The sequence below is a fragment of the Lontra canadensis genome, unplaced genomic scaffold (assembly GCF_010015895.1).
Source record: "Lontra canadensis isolate GAN:19392208 unplaced genomic scaffold, GSC_riverotter_1.0 scaffold28, whole genome shotgun sequence".
In the NCBI taxonomy this organism is placed as follows: domain Eukaryota; kingdom Metazoa; phylum Chordata; class Mammalia; order Carnivora; family Mustelidae; genus Lontra; species Lontra canadensis.
In genome coordinates, this window is record NW_022631022.1 from 2366513 (window position 1) to 2379863 (window position 13351).

Here is a 13351-nt window from a genome sequence, read left to right on the forward strand (position 1 = left end):
GGCATTAGGGGTTCACAGGACTTCAACATGAGGTGGGAAAAACCCCAGTGCTGTAAGAAGTGATTCACAGAAGGCATGAGGATCCCAAGCAGCCAACAGAACAAGGGTTTCTCCACACAGGTGCCTTTTGACCTGCCCACCCCAGGCCCACCTTCACAGGCCAGTTGGACCCACACTGCCTGAGCTCCTGGCCGGACCTGGTCCTCCCTCCCACCGGGCCCGGGTGTGCCCTGGTGGGTTCTCACAATGGCCTCATTTCATAGAGGAGGGAACCAGGGGCTCCCCTCTCTGAGCCCTGGGGATGCTGGACTGCGGGGGAGGGGGGTCTGGCTGGTCCCTCCAATTGCTTCTGTCTACTGCTGAGCCTGAGCCAGGGCATGTGGGGTCGCCCTCCCAGGATGGGCTGGCTCTGCTCCCCGGTGCTCCCAGACCTTCATCTTGGGGCTCCACCCAGGGTCCCGCCAGGCAAGGGGCAGACAGCACAATGGTCACAACCTGATCTTGTTTATGTGCTTGTTCTTTGGCCCCAAAGAAGCCTTCAGAACAAAGTTTTATAGAAATAAGAAAGACAGTGCTGTGTTTGGGGAGCTGAGTGTGTTCCCACCTCCCCAATCACACCCCAGCAGCCTAATGATCTGACCTTGTTTAAGTACAAGAAGCTTAAATAATGCCGGAAAAAAGGTAAACAATGCTCGCTCTTCATCTGCACTGTCTGGCAAAAAAGAAGGAAGGTGAGAAGGAAGGAAGAAAGAGTGAGAGAGAGAGAGAGAGGAAGGGCTTCTGGGTGGCTCAGTTGGTTAAGCCTCTGCCTTCGGCTCAGGTCATGATCTCAGGGTCCTGGGATCAAGACCCGCATCTGGCTCTCTGCTCAGCAGGGAGCCTGCTTCCTCCTCTCTGCCTACTTGTGATCTCTCACTCTGTGTCAAATAAATAAATAAAATCGTTTTAAAAGAGAGAGAGAGAAAGACTCCTGGCTGGCTCAGTCAGAGGAGCGTGGGTCTCAGGGTTGTAAGTTTGAGCCCCACATTGGGTGTAGGGATCACCTAAAGATAAAAAAAAAAAAAAAGGTTGGGGTGGGGCGCCTTGGTGGCCCACTTGGTGAAGCCTCTACCTTCAGCTCAGGTCATGATCCCAGGGTCCTGAGATCAAGTCCCACACTGGGCTCCCTGCTCAGCGGGGACCCGCCTGCTTTCTCCCTCTCTCTCTGCCTCTCCCTGGGCTCAGGCATGCACTCTCTCCCTGCCCCCCCCCCGCATTCAAAGAAAGAAATAAATACATCTTTAAAAAGTGATTTAAAGATCTTAAAAAAAAGAAGAAAAGAAAAAGAGAGAGAGAAAGGAAGGAAAGAAGAAAAAAGGAGGAAGGGAAGGGATGAAGCCAGGGAGGGAGGTGATTAAAAGGAAAATGTCTCCAAACTCAGGAAAGCAGAGATGAGAAGTAAGGGCATCAGGGAACCTTGACATTGCACAGTTCATACTGCATCCTGGGGAGTAGTTATGTGGGATCCCTGCTGTGCCAAAGGCTCTTTAAGAAAGTGACATCCTGGGGCGCCTGGGGCTCTCAGTGGGTTAAAGCCTCTGCCTTTGGCTCAGGTCATGATCCCAAGGTCCTGGGATCAAGCCCCACATCGGGCTCTCTGCTCAGCGGGGAGCTTGCTTCCCTTCCTCTCTCTCTGCCTGCCTCTCTGCCTACCTGTGACCTCTCTCTGTCAAATAAATAAATTAAAAAAAAAAAAAAAGAAAGTGACATCCTCAGGACACACAGCCCAGTCTAACATTAATTCTCTAAACCTTGGGCTATATGTTTTTTATTTTTCCCCATTATGCTTCTGAAGCAAAATTAGAAATATCGAGAAAATTGGAAAACTAAAGTGCCAGTATTCCTACCCTCATACTGCAAACACCCGTACACACACACACAATCGTATATGTACACACAATTCAGTACATTCACATTTTTAACTCCACGAAAGACCAGTAGACCTGCATTGAAATCCCCACTCTGGGCAAGTCACCTCAGCCCTCCGCAGCCCTGTTCTCTCATCTGTAAAAGCAGGCAACGGGGGCTATGATGAAGAGAACAGGAGAGGAGGTGTGGGGGGCATCTGACCCCAGGGAGCATGCAGCTCCATGAGGGCTGCTGTTACCAAGATTACGGAGCTGGGCACCGCCCCCCTCAGGCCCCCTGCGAGCACTGGGACACCCAGAGGGCCCCCACACCCGTGTTCGTTCCACAGCCACATAGAGAGTATATGGTGTAGGCCAGGACCTACACTAGGTGACAAGGGCACAGAAATGAATGAGACAGGTTTTGCCCTCTAGTCCAGAGCTCAGTCCAGGAGAGGGAGCAGATAACACCCATCAGCAGGTGAGAACATGGGTGATGACAGCCACACAGATGGGTGCTGTGGGACTCCGCACAGAAGGTGATGCAGAGAGGCGCTCTAGAGAGAGAAGAGGGTGATTGTGTAGAACTGACACATGGGAGGGTGCTTCAAGCAGAGAAAACAGCATGTGCAAAGGCCCAGAGGCCCCAAAGAACATGGCCCAGCATGGGATTAGCAAGTCCCTGACTCTGGCTAAGACAGCAGATGCTGATGAGAAACACAGCTCACAGGTCTGAGCCTTGCATGACATGGGGAGAGGTTTAGGGTTTAATCCTTACACCAACAAGAAGGCTTTTACACCAACCAGCATTGTGAAAAGGAGATGTAAGAGCTCATGGGTCCAGGAGATGAGAGGAATGGCATCTGGGTTTAGATAATGCAAGCAGCTCAAACACATCTTCCAGGACCCCATTAATTCCTGCCTCTGCTAGGCCATCTTCCATGTGTCACAGTGTTCTGAGATGTGTCTCCTCATGGACGTAAGGTGACTGCCTTAGTTCCAACATTACATGCAGACACCACAGTGTCCAGCAGTGCTCCTTGGCACTCCCCCACCAAACCTCACCTCTCTCAGTCAATCAAGAACTCCTTCAAGAATTCCCCTAGCTTCCCTTCACTTACAGGAGGACCAGAACATCCCATCCTCCCTCACCCAATTTCTATGATGGGCTGAGATGAGCACCTCCTCTGGGAACCTCCAGTTGTGGGATACAGAAGACAGAGGAACAGCATTGCTGCTCTGCCAGAAAGGGAGACAGACCTCCAGGAGTGGGTGCAGAAGAGGCATCCACAGTGTCTAGTAAAATCCCAAAAGCACTGATGCCTCTGTTTCCTCTACTATAAAATGGAAGTAACAGTTTCTGCCTCACAGCGTTACTTTTGAGAATAAAATGTACGTCCTGTGTATGTGTATGTCCTGGAAAGCCCTTGCAGGACTGCCAAACACATATTCATCTGTCATCAGTATCAGTCGTCACTAGATTATCCTCCTCCCTAATCCATACTCTCATTCTCTGAGTTTGGCTAGGTCCCAGATAGAAACGTGTAGTATGACAAGTGTTGTGGGGAAGGGGGTCCCTTCCTCCCTCTCTGGGCCTCAGTTTGCTCATCTTCACAAGATGACTGGGCCAAGTAACCTCTGCACCCTGACCTTTTCAGCCATGACCCTTTCTGGGGTCCACGAGCCACACCAGACTGCTCTCACCCCTTCTGGAACCCACCCTGCTTCTGCTTGCTCTGCCTGTGTCCTAGAAAGGATGCCCATGTTTTGGAGGCTACCTCAAATGTCCAGGGTCGGAAACCCTTCCCACCCTGCACCACTGGACTCAGCTGAGCCCCCCTCTCTGCCAGGAGCTGGGGACACCTGCTCCCCAAGGTGGGAAGTGTGATGCATCTCCTGGTAGGAGCCCGGGAGGGGAGCCTGTGTTTGAGGTCTGCGTCTCCCAGTGACCAGCAGGGGCTGGTACACAGCAGGACCGTGCTCCTGCCGTCTCACTAACACCATGCATGAGCAGGAAGTATTTATTGAGGCCTTACCTTGAGCTGAGGAAGGCTTTAATCATCACCTTCCATGAAATGTCTTATTTCATCCTTATAACATCCTACCCATGAGGTAGTTACTATGATCATCCCCACTCTACAGATGAAGAACCTGGGGCTCAGAGAGATTAAGTGGCTGGCCCAAGGTCACACAGCAGGTGCGTGATAGAGCCAGAATCGCACCCCAGGCCTGTCGGGCTCCCGAGGCCCTGCTCCCTGAATAATAACTTGGTCTTTTAGGAAATGGAAACTATCTCCCAGATGTTACCCAGATGTTGCTCTTTTCCATTTGTTAAGGTGGGTTCTATGGTCCGGTATGTGGTCTACCTTGGTGAAGTTTCCATGTGAACTTGAGAAGAACATGCATTCTGCCATTGTTGGGTGATGTTTTCTATAAACTGAATCCAGTCGACTGATGATGCTGTTTCGTCCAACTATGTCCTTACTGATGTTCTTCCCACTGGACGCGTCCATTACTGACAGAGGCGTGTGAATCCCCAAACAGAAGGACGGCTTGTCTATTTCTCCTGGCAGTCCTCTCAGTGCTTGGCCTCATGTGCTTTGATATTCTCTTATGAGGTGCATGTGCGTTAAGGGTTATTTTCTCTCCTTAAAGAATTCCCATCCCTTTGTCATGATGCAATGCCCGTTTTATCCCTGATCGATTTCCTTGTCTTGAAGTCGGCTTAGTCTGAAATTACCACTGCTGCTCCAACTCTGATTAGCGGTAGCACAGTGTATCTTCCTCCACTGCTTTTCTTTTCATGTATCTATGTCTCTATTTTTAAAGTGGGCTTCGTCCAACTCTTGGTTTCAGCTCAGATCGTGAGCCCAGAACCTGCGTTGGGTTCTGCACTCAGCGGGGAGTCTGCTTGAAACTCTCTCTCCCTCTCCCTCTGCCTCTTCCCCATGTTCACTTGCTCTCAATCTCTCTCTCAAATAAATAACTTTTAATAAATAAATAATAAAGTGGGCTTCCTCTAGACAACAGATAGTTGAGTTTTGTTTTTTTTAAATCCCTCCGATAGTCTGTTGTTGTTGTTGTTTAAGGTTTTATTTATTTATTTGACAGAGATCACAAGCAGGCAGAGAGGCAGGCAGAGAGAGAAGAAAAGAAGCAGGCTCCCCGCTGAGCAAGCAGAGAGCCTGATGCAGGGCTCGATCCCAGGACTCCAGGACCATGACCTGAGCTGAAGGCAGAGGCTTTAACCCACTGAGCCACCCAGGCGCCCCTCTGTTTTTAATTGGTATATTTAAACCACTCATATTTAAGGTGATACTAATATAGTTGGATTAGTACCGACCACATTTCTAACTGTTTTGTTTGTCACACTTGTTTCTTTTCTTAAACTTCCTGTATCATTTCTGCTTTCTCTGGTTTTCTGTGATTTCATTTTCTCCCCCTTCCTAGTATATCAATTAAATTTCTTTAAAAAATTTTTTTAATTGTTGCCCTAGTGTTTGCAACATACCTTTACAACCTTTACAATAAATCTAAATTTACTTTAAATAGCACAGTACTGCTTCACGGTATCTAATAGCAATATGCTGCAGTCTCTCCCTCCCATTCCTTGTAACATTGCTGGAATTCATTTCACTTATCCAAAGGCTACAATCACCCAATTTTTTTTTTTTTTTTTTTTTTTTTGCTGCTGTTTTTGCTTTGAACAGTTATCCATTAGATCCACTAAGAATAAGAAAAATGAGGGGCACCTTGGTGGCTCAGTAGGTTAAGCATCCCACTCTTGGTTTTTGGACCAGGTCATGATCTCAGGGTCCTGGGATTGAGCTCCACATCAGGCTCCCTGCTCAGTGGGCAGTCAGCTTCTCCCTCTCCCTCTGCCGCTCCCCTGCTTGTGCTCTCTCTGTCAAATAAATAAATAAAATCTTAAAATTAAAAAAAAATAAAAGAATAAGAAAAATAAGGAGCTCCATAGGTTAAGCATTCGACTCTTGGTTTTTGGCTCAGATAATGATCTTGGGGTCATGAGACTGAGCCCTGAGTCAAGCTCTGTGCTTACTGGGGAGTCTGCTTAAGGCTCTCTTCTCCTCCCTCTCCCTCCACCTCTGCCTCTCCCTTCACCCCCATTCTCTCTCTTTCTAAATAAATAAATAAATAAATAAATAAATAACATCTTTAAAATAAAATAAGAAAAATAAAAGATTTTATTTGATCTTCATTATCCCTTCTCTGATACTCTCCTTTCTCCGTGTAGATCCAAGTTTTCGACCTACATATTTTCCTTCTCTCCAAAGAATCCTTTTAACATTGCTTGGAAGGCAGACCTACTGGTGACAGATCCCCTTAGTTTTGGTGACAGGTTATTCTCATGATGCACAGGTTACACATGTTATAATTGTCCCCGGGTCCTCAGATATTGTTTCTTTTCTTCTTTTTTTTCCCCTCCCCATTGTTTTTTCTCTTTGCATTTCCATTTGGGAAGTTTCTATTGACATATCTTCATGCTCACTGATTCTTTCCTTGGCCATGTCCACTCTGCTCATGGGCCCATCAAAGACATTCTTCCTTTCTGTTAGTGTTTCTGATTTTCACATTCCCTTTTGATTCTTTCTTAAAGTTTCCATCTCTCTGCTTGCATTACCCATGTGTTCTTGCATGTTATTTCCTTTTTCCACTGGAATATTAATCATAGTTGTTTTAAACCTCCTGTTTAATTCCAAAAATCTTTATGATCTGAGTCTGATTCCATTACTTCCTTCGACTCTCCAGAGTGCGTTTCCTTGCCTTTTAGCACACCTTATAATTTTTTGTGGAAAGCTAGACATGATATATCAGGTTATAGGAACCGAGGTGATTTTAGCATGAGGCTTTATGCTAATTTGGCTAGGAGCTGGACTATGTTTAAGGTTTGCTGTAGCCCTAGGTATCAGAGGTTCCAGTGTCCTAGAATTTTCTTGTTTGCTTCCTGCCCTGTTGTCTTTAGGTTTCCCTAAGAACTTCTTCTGAAAAAGAATCTGGGTCTTGCAGCTCTTTTTGTTGTAATCCACTGTTAGTACACTGAGGACTTGCTGCATTGGTGGTAAATGTTGGGGAGGCTAAGTGTTCTGTACTCTTTATCATTAAATCTCAGATTTTTTTTTTTTTTAATTGGCCTGAGTCCCTAGGCTTGACCTTCAGAACATATCTTAGCCCTTTTGTGTTCCCCTTAAATGACACGGGAAGGCTAGAAAGGGCTGGGATTGTCTAATTGTCCTTCTCCCCATCAGACAAGGCTCTGGGAAAGCAGTTTCTTCTGAAGGGTAGGTCTTTGTTATGGAAAAACCTCTGGGCATATTTCAAAGTGTTTATTTCTTCTGCCCGAAACAGAAGGGGTTTTTCTCTGATCTTCACCATGTGAACTGGGTAGGGCTCCTGGGGGTAAAGCCCATGAAAGTATGGGCGTGCCTAGGAGTGGGCCAAGTTTGTAACTTTCAACCCAGTCCGTACAGAGCTGCCAGCAGGTCATCCAAATTACCATTTAATAGCAACAACACAATAACACATAAGTAAAGAGAATGGGAGGAAACTTTCAGCAATCATGGGGATGTTTGTGGCATTAATGGCGCTGATGGTTTCATGGATGCATACTCAGGTGCAAACTCATTATATACGCTAAATATGTACAGCTTTCTGTATGTCCATCACACCTCAAAAATGTGTTTTTAAAATTAACTCTGGCCGAGGGAGGATAAAAAATTTACCACTTCAGTGTGCCTAAGAGCTACCGGCTCTGGTGGCTTCTGCTTCAGGTCAGCTGATCGTGGTTGATTCTCCGTGTTAACCCATCTCGCCAGGTTTCCAACGGGCAGTTTGCCCACTTATCCTCATCCTCTAAAGCAGCTCAAAGCTTTTTTTTTTTTTTAAAGATTTATTTATTTATTTATTAGACAGAGATCACAAGTAGGCAGAGAGGCAGGCAGAGAGAGAGGAGGAAGCAGGCTCTCTGCTGAGCAGAGAGCCCGATGCGGGACTTGATCCCAGGACCCTGGAATCATGACCTGAGCCGAAGGCAGAGACTTTAACCCACTGAGCCACCCAGGCACCCCAGCTCAAAGCTTTTGACCTGTAGCTCATTCAGCTTTCTGTTGTTGTGAGTATGAGAGTGACAATTTCCAAGCTCTTCATGCATCAGAGCTGAAACCAGAGGTATCTTCCCCTCCCGTGCTGGCATTTGAATACATCCGCCAAACACCTGCCATCCAATCAAGGGACGGGGGACAGGCAGACTGTGCTGGCAGAGTGAATCCGGGAGCAGCTCAACCCACTACAGGGCCATTCAGTACACTTGCCCTGCTTCTACAAGGAGGCACCACCGTGGGGAAACTGAGGCCCTAGGGTAAGATCCATGAACCATGTCCCCTGGCCCCATCGGCCTTCCCACTCCTCTGCCAGTTCTAGTCTTCTAGATCCCCTTACCTCCTCAAGAGACCAGACAGGGCTGCAGTGGAGGTAGAAGGATGGGGTCATGGGAAGTAGGTGTGAGTCAGGTCTGGCTGGCTGGTCTGAACCGCCAAGTACAAGCTCCACCCTTCACTGACTGACCTTGGGCTGCTCACTGCACTTCTAGGGTCTCCAGCCTCTGCGAGCTCGGAAATTACAGGACTTTCCAGCTGCGGCGAGGAGGGAAACGCCTGGCACCAAGTCTGGCACATCCCAGGTATCCTACAGACACATTTCCTTCTGTCCCCGCAGGAGCCCCTGTCACCTCCAGGATCCAAGCCAGTCACCCTGCCTTGGCACTGAGTATGCCTCCATCAGCAACCCCTTTCTTCCACCCTACCCCCCAGCCCAAGGGCCATGCAGATCAGGGAACAAAGGAAGGCTGAAAGCAAAGACACTGTGTTAATGCAGTTATGTCCCAAGCACCGCTCTAAGTCCTTTATGTGTATCTGCTGATTTAATCTGCACACACACTAAATGTATCATCTAGGAAATATTGTTACTCTTATTTTACAGAAAAGGAAAGTTGGAGCACCAGGAAGTCTACAGCAAGACTCACCATCAGTAAATGGCAGAGCCTAGGTTTGAACCCAGGAAGAGAGGGTAAAGAACATGAAGATCCCTGACCTTGGGAGGAGGACACTTGGCAAAAGCAGAGTCCTTTCCACTATCCTGGCTGGGCTGCAGGTTTTAAGGACTGACATCTCCCCACAGCACCCTCAGGCTCTAGGGTTTACAGAAGGGATGTTGGTGCTAAGGGGACCCCAGAGGAGCTGGGCTGAAGCTGGTGTGGATCCCCGATTCTGTCCTCCTGTCCCCCTCTGTGGCAGGCAGGGGTTTGGGGACATGCTTCTGTGCCTCACCCGGGGCTTCTCCCAAGCTTGAAGATGTGCAGGAAACCCGCTCAGCTTGTTAAAATGCAGAGTCGGATTTAGTGGGTTTGGGTTGGGGCTCAGGACTCTGAATGGCTAACAGGCTTCCGGGGAAGTTGCTGCTGCTGGTCGAGGGGCCACGCTTGGAGAACAAGATTTTGAGAAGCCCCACTTCTCTGCAGCAGACTTTCCTCCTGTGCCTTCTCGCTCCTCTCACTCCACCTGCCTGGTTCCCTCTGTATTCCTCATTCTGGAGTACGAGTTCTCCCCACAGCCACCTCTGAGATGGCAGGGCAGCCTCTGAGGGGCCTTTAGGAAAAGCTACCCAGCTACACAGGGAAAGGTTGGCTGCGTAAAGCAGTTACCCAGCACGAGCCAAGTCTGTGCATCGGGCCCAGTGCCTCCCATCACCCCTAGATCCCCGAACTCTGGCTTCTGGCTCCAAAGCAGCCCTGGGGTCACCTGTAAACTGGAGAAATGATCACAGAACCTGCCCTCACCAGGCAGATGTGGGAATGAAATGGATTCACACGTGCAAAGCAGTTAGGCAGGGATCTGGCACCCAGTAAGCATTACCTCTTAATTTTTTGAATGAATAACCGGCAGGTGTGGATTTGAAGGTAACTTACAGATCAGGAAGCACAGTAGACCAGAAACCGGCCTGTGCATCAGAATGACCTGCAGGATTTGGTAAAACCGCACCCCCGGAGCTTCTGACCTAGTAGGGCTGTGGAGGAGCCTGAGAATCTGCATTTCCAACCAGTTCCCCTAGGTAATGCTGCTGCTGCTGGTCCATGCTGATCCTGTCTGCTGTCCCATCTGACCTGGGACAACTCCTGCCTTGTGAGGAAGCCTGGAAGCCGGAGATGGCAGGGCAAGGCCGTGTCACCCGGGAGGCAGGAGCCTTCCCACCTGCTGGGGCTCCAGGGATACCAGTGAGGGGCTCTTCTGAGCCCCGAGGGCCCTGAGTAGGCCTCTCCTCCAAGCTTGCCCCCTCTTGTCAGGCCCAGCACCCCCACCCTCAGAAGGCCCCTCCACCCACCTTTGTTTGCATTCCTAGAGCCTACGTCAGCCTGGGCAGTGGGCATGTCTATGCGGGCAGCCCTGTGCTCCAGGCCTCCTGGGCCGGGCCGCAGTGGCCACGCAGGGCTCACTTAGCAGGCCCGTGACTCACGCTTCCTCCTGGATTCCGGGAAATGCTTTCCCACTGCTGCTGCTGCTGCTGCTGCTGCCGCTGCCGCCTTTCTCTTGTTAAATGAGAACTTCTCTGCAGACTTCCATGGAAAACTTGGGATGGGGAGACAGCGGGAAAAGATGGACAAATCCATTCCCGAGGGGGGCCCCAAGAATTCCCATCCCTCTCTCTCTCTCTCTCACATACACACACACACTCCCACCCTCTTGCCAGCCCTGGCCTGAGCCCCCACCCCACCAGCCGGGCCAGCCCCAGAAATGCTTGCTTTTATTAAAAAGGAATGGCCTCACAAAGGCACGACTGTAGAAAAGGTTGTAATTTGCCCAAATAAAACTTAATTTGATCCATGAAATAGCTGTGGTTTATTGTGTAATAGATGTGCTATGTGTTTCAGTTTAATAGAAGCCAATATAATAGGAGGCCAGCTGGGGCCTCCAGAGTCCGGCCTCTTTCCCACCACGCACAGTAGGGCCACACAGCCCGGCCTGATGGCAGGACCCTCCATCAGGAGCGGATGGAGGAGGGCTGCCCATGGACTCCTGGCCCAGACCAGGGAGGCCCATGGGAAAAAGAGCCCAAAGACAGACAAGTAAGAGTGTTTGAAGGGGCGGGCGGCGGGGGTGGGGGGGGGTGGAGGAAAGAAATGAAAACCACCCTTTTTCCAAAGCAAGGCTGTGAGTATGAGAGTCTGAGGAGGGGGCTGGGGAGCTGAGTCACTTTCCTGTCCCCTGCTGGAGTGAGAGGGCCCCCACCAGTTGCTGTGGGAGAAAGGAAAATGGTATGTCACCTGGAATGTGCTTGGGGGCTGTCCCTCTGAGAAAGCCTTCAGGGACAGTTCCCGGGGCCATGGTCCGGAGACTGCCTTGGCCTCCAGAGCCTCTGCGGGCAGCCTGTCCCCAGGCTCAGCATGATGGCAGCGGAGGCTGGGGGAAAGAGCCAGGGCTGGGGGGCCCACTTGGGTCTGGGGAGGCTCCCAGAAAGCATCCAGTCAGCACCCCCTGACCCCAGCCCGACCTGGTTGTCCAGACCAACGCCCAGAGAGCCTATGTGAGCTGTAGGCCGTCAAAGAGCCAGGAAGCCGCTCAGCTGGCTCTCATCCCAGGAATCCTTAGGACCTTCAGGTGTGGGTCAGGGATAGGGATAGGCAGGGTGGGCTTCCAGCCCCCCAGGGGCGGGGAACCACTGATGGAGGCCAGTAGAAGACAGAGTGGGCAGGAGAAGCGGAACCTCACCTTTGCCAGTGTCTCCCGGGAGCCTAGGGTCGCTCCAGCATATATCATTTAACCCTCATGACCCTGTTCGATAGGTATTAGTCGCTGGGGTGGGGCTTGTCCAAAATCAGTTACCCCTGGACCTTCTAAGGCCTCCTGTGGGTGGAGACAGAGTCCCAACGAGCAGCCCTGCCCCTTCCCTAGTCTCTTCCGGCTCTGGGGGCTCTGATCCCGGTTGCTCCTGACTCATTCTCCCCATAAAGCTTCTGTTAAAAAGGCCTTTATTTGGCTCCATGTGATCTTGGACACACCTCTGAGCCCCAGTTTTCTCATTTGTAAAATGCCAATAATTACACGTACCCCACAGAGGCTGTCCTGGGAATTAAATCAGATACCATATAAAAGCGTCGGGCTTGGCATTCAGTAGGTATCCTCTAAGTCCTCCTGTTTCAAACAACTCGCTCGGAGAACAACATGTGCCAGGTGTGTTCTCAACATTGGTTGGGGAGAGAGAACTGTCTCAATTTGAATTTTTTTTTTCTTAAATTTTTTTTATTTAAAGATTTTATTTATTTGACAGAGAGATCACAAGTAGGCAGAGAGAGGGAAGCAGGCTCCCTGCTGAGCAGAGAGCCTGTTCAGGGCTTGATCCCACAACCCTGAGATCATGACCTGAGCCGAAGGCAGAGGCTTAACCCATTGAGCCACTCAGGTGCCCCTGGATTTGAATCCTAACGCTGCCGTTTGCTTGCCTGGTATCCAGACAGCTCATTTCACCTGAGTCTCAGTTTCACCACCCAGAAAATGGGCAGAACACTACCTCCTTCACAAGGACAGTGGAATAATTTAATGGTATAATACATGGCACATAATAGGTACTCAATAAATGATAGTTGCTTTATTATTTCTTATCGTCATTCCTCTCTTTTAAATGCTCTTCTGTAGGCTGACCTCCGGTGTGTACGACCGATATGTCCCACACAGCGCTGCCCCATAATCTTGTCTTGTGCTGTCCCTGCAGTCCCCCATGAGGGCTTAGTCTGTGACCTGGGGTGTCTGTGCAGAGGCTCAGAGAATCCTCTGCATCCCAAGAGCTCCCCAAAACAAATCACACGTGAATCCAACAACTTAACGAGTGGAAAGCAGTTACCTGGAGGCATCAGCAGGACGTGGTCTTTTGTTCTTCCGGGAACATGTCACCTTGTCGCCAAGCCCGCTATTGGGCTGACCCCAGTGGGTCTGCGGGCCATCTGGAAGGGTAGGGGTCTCACTAGTCAGGGTGGAGTCCTGAGAGCCAAATGAAGCTGAGATGCACCCCATCACCTCCCAAGGACTAGGGGCATCCTTCTCCCCTTCCGCCCCTGCCCTGCCCACCCCCACCGTGGCCTACTGGGCCAGGGGAGGGCAGGAAGCCCTGTTAGAAAGTCATGCTGTGGCTCAGTCATCAAAAGCCATGACGTGGGGCTTACACAGCATGGGAGCCCTCCAGAACTGTGGCTTTGCTTAAGGTCCAGCAGACGTACGTGTGTGTGTGTGTGTGTGTGTGTACACACGCGTGTCCATTTTTTCCACTGTGTTTTGCAGAGTTCCCTTAGTCTCAGTACCTTGCAGGGTGGGCCACAAGGGTTAAGGGAGGCAGTAGAGTGTGGAAATGTACTACTGGATGACAGAAATGTGAGGCTTCACTCATTATCCTTTCATACAGTC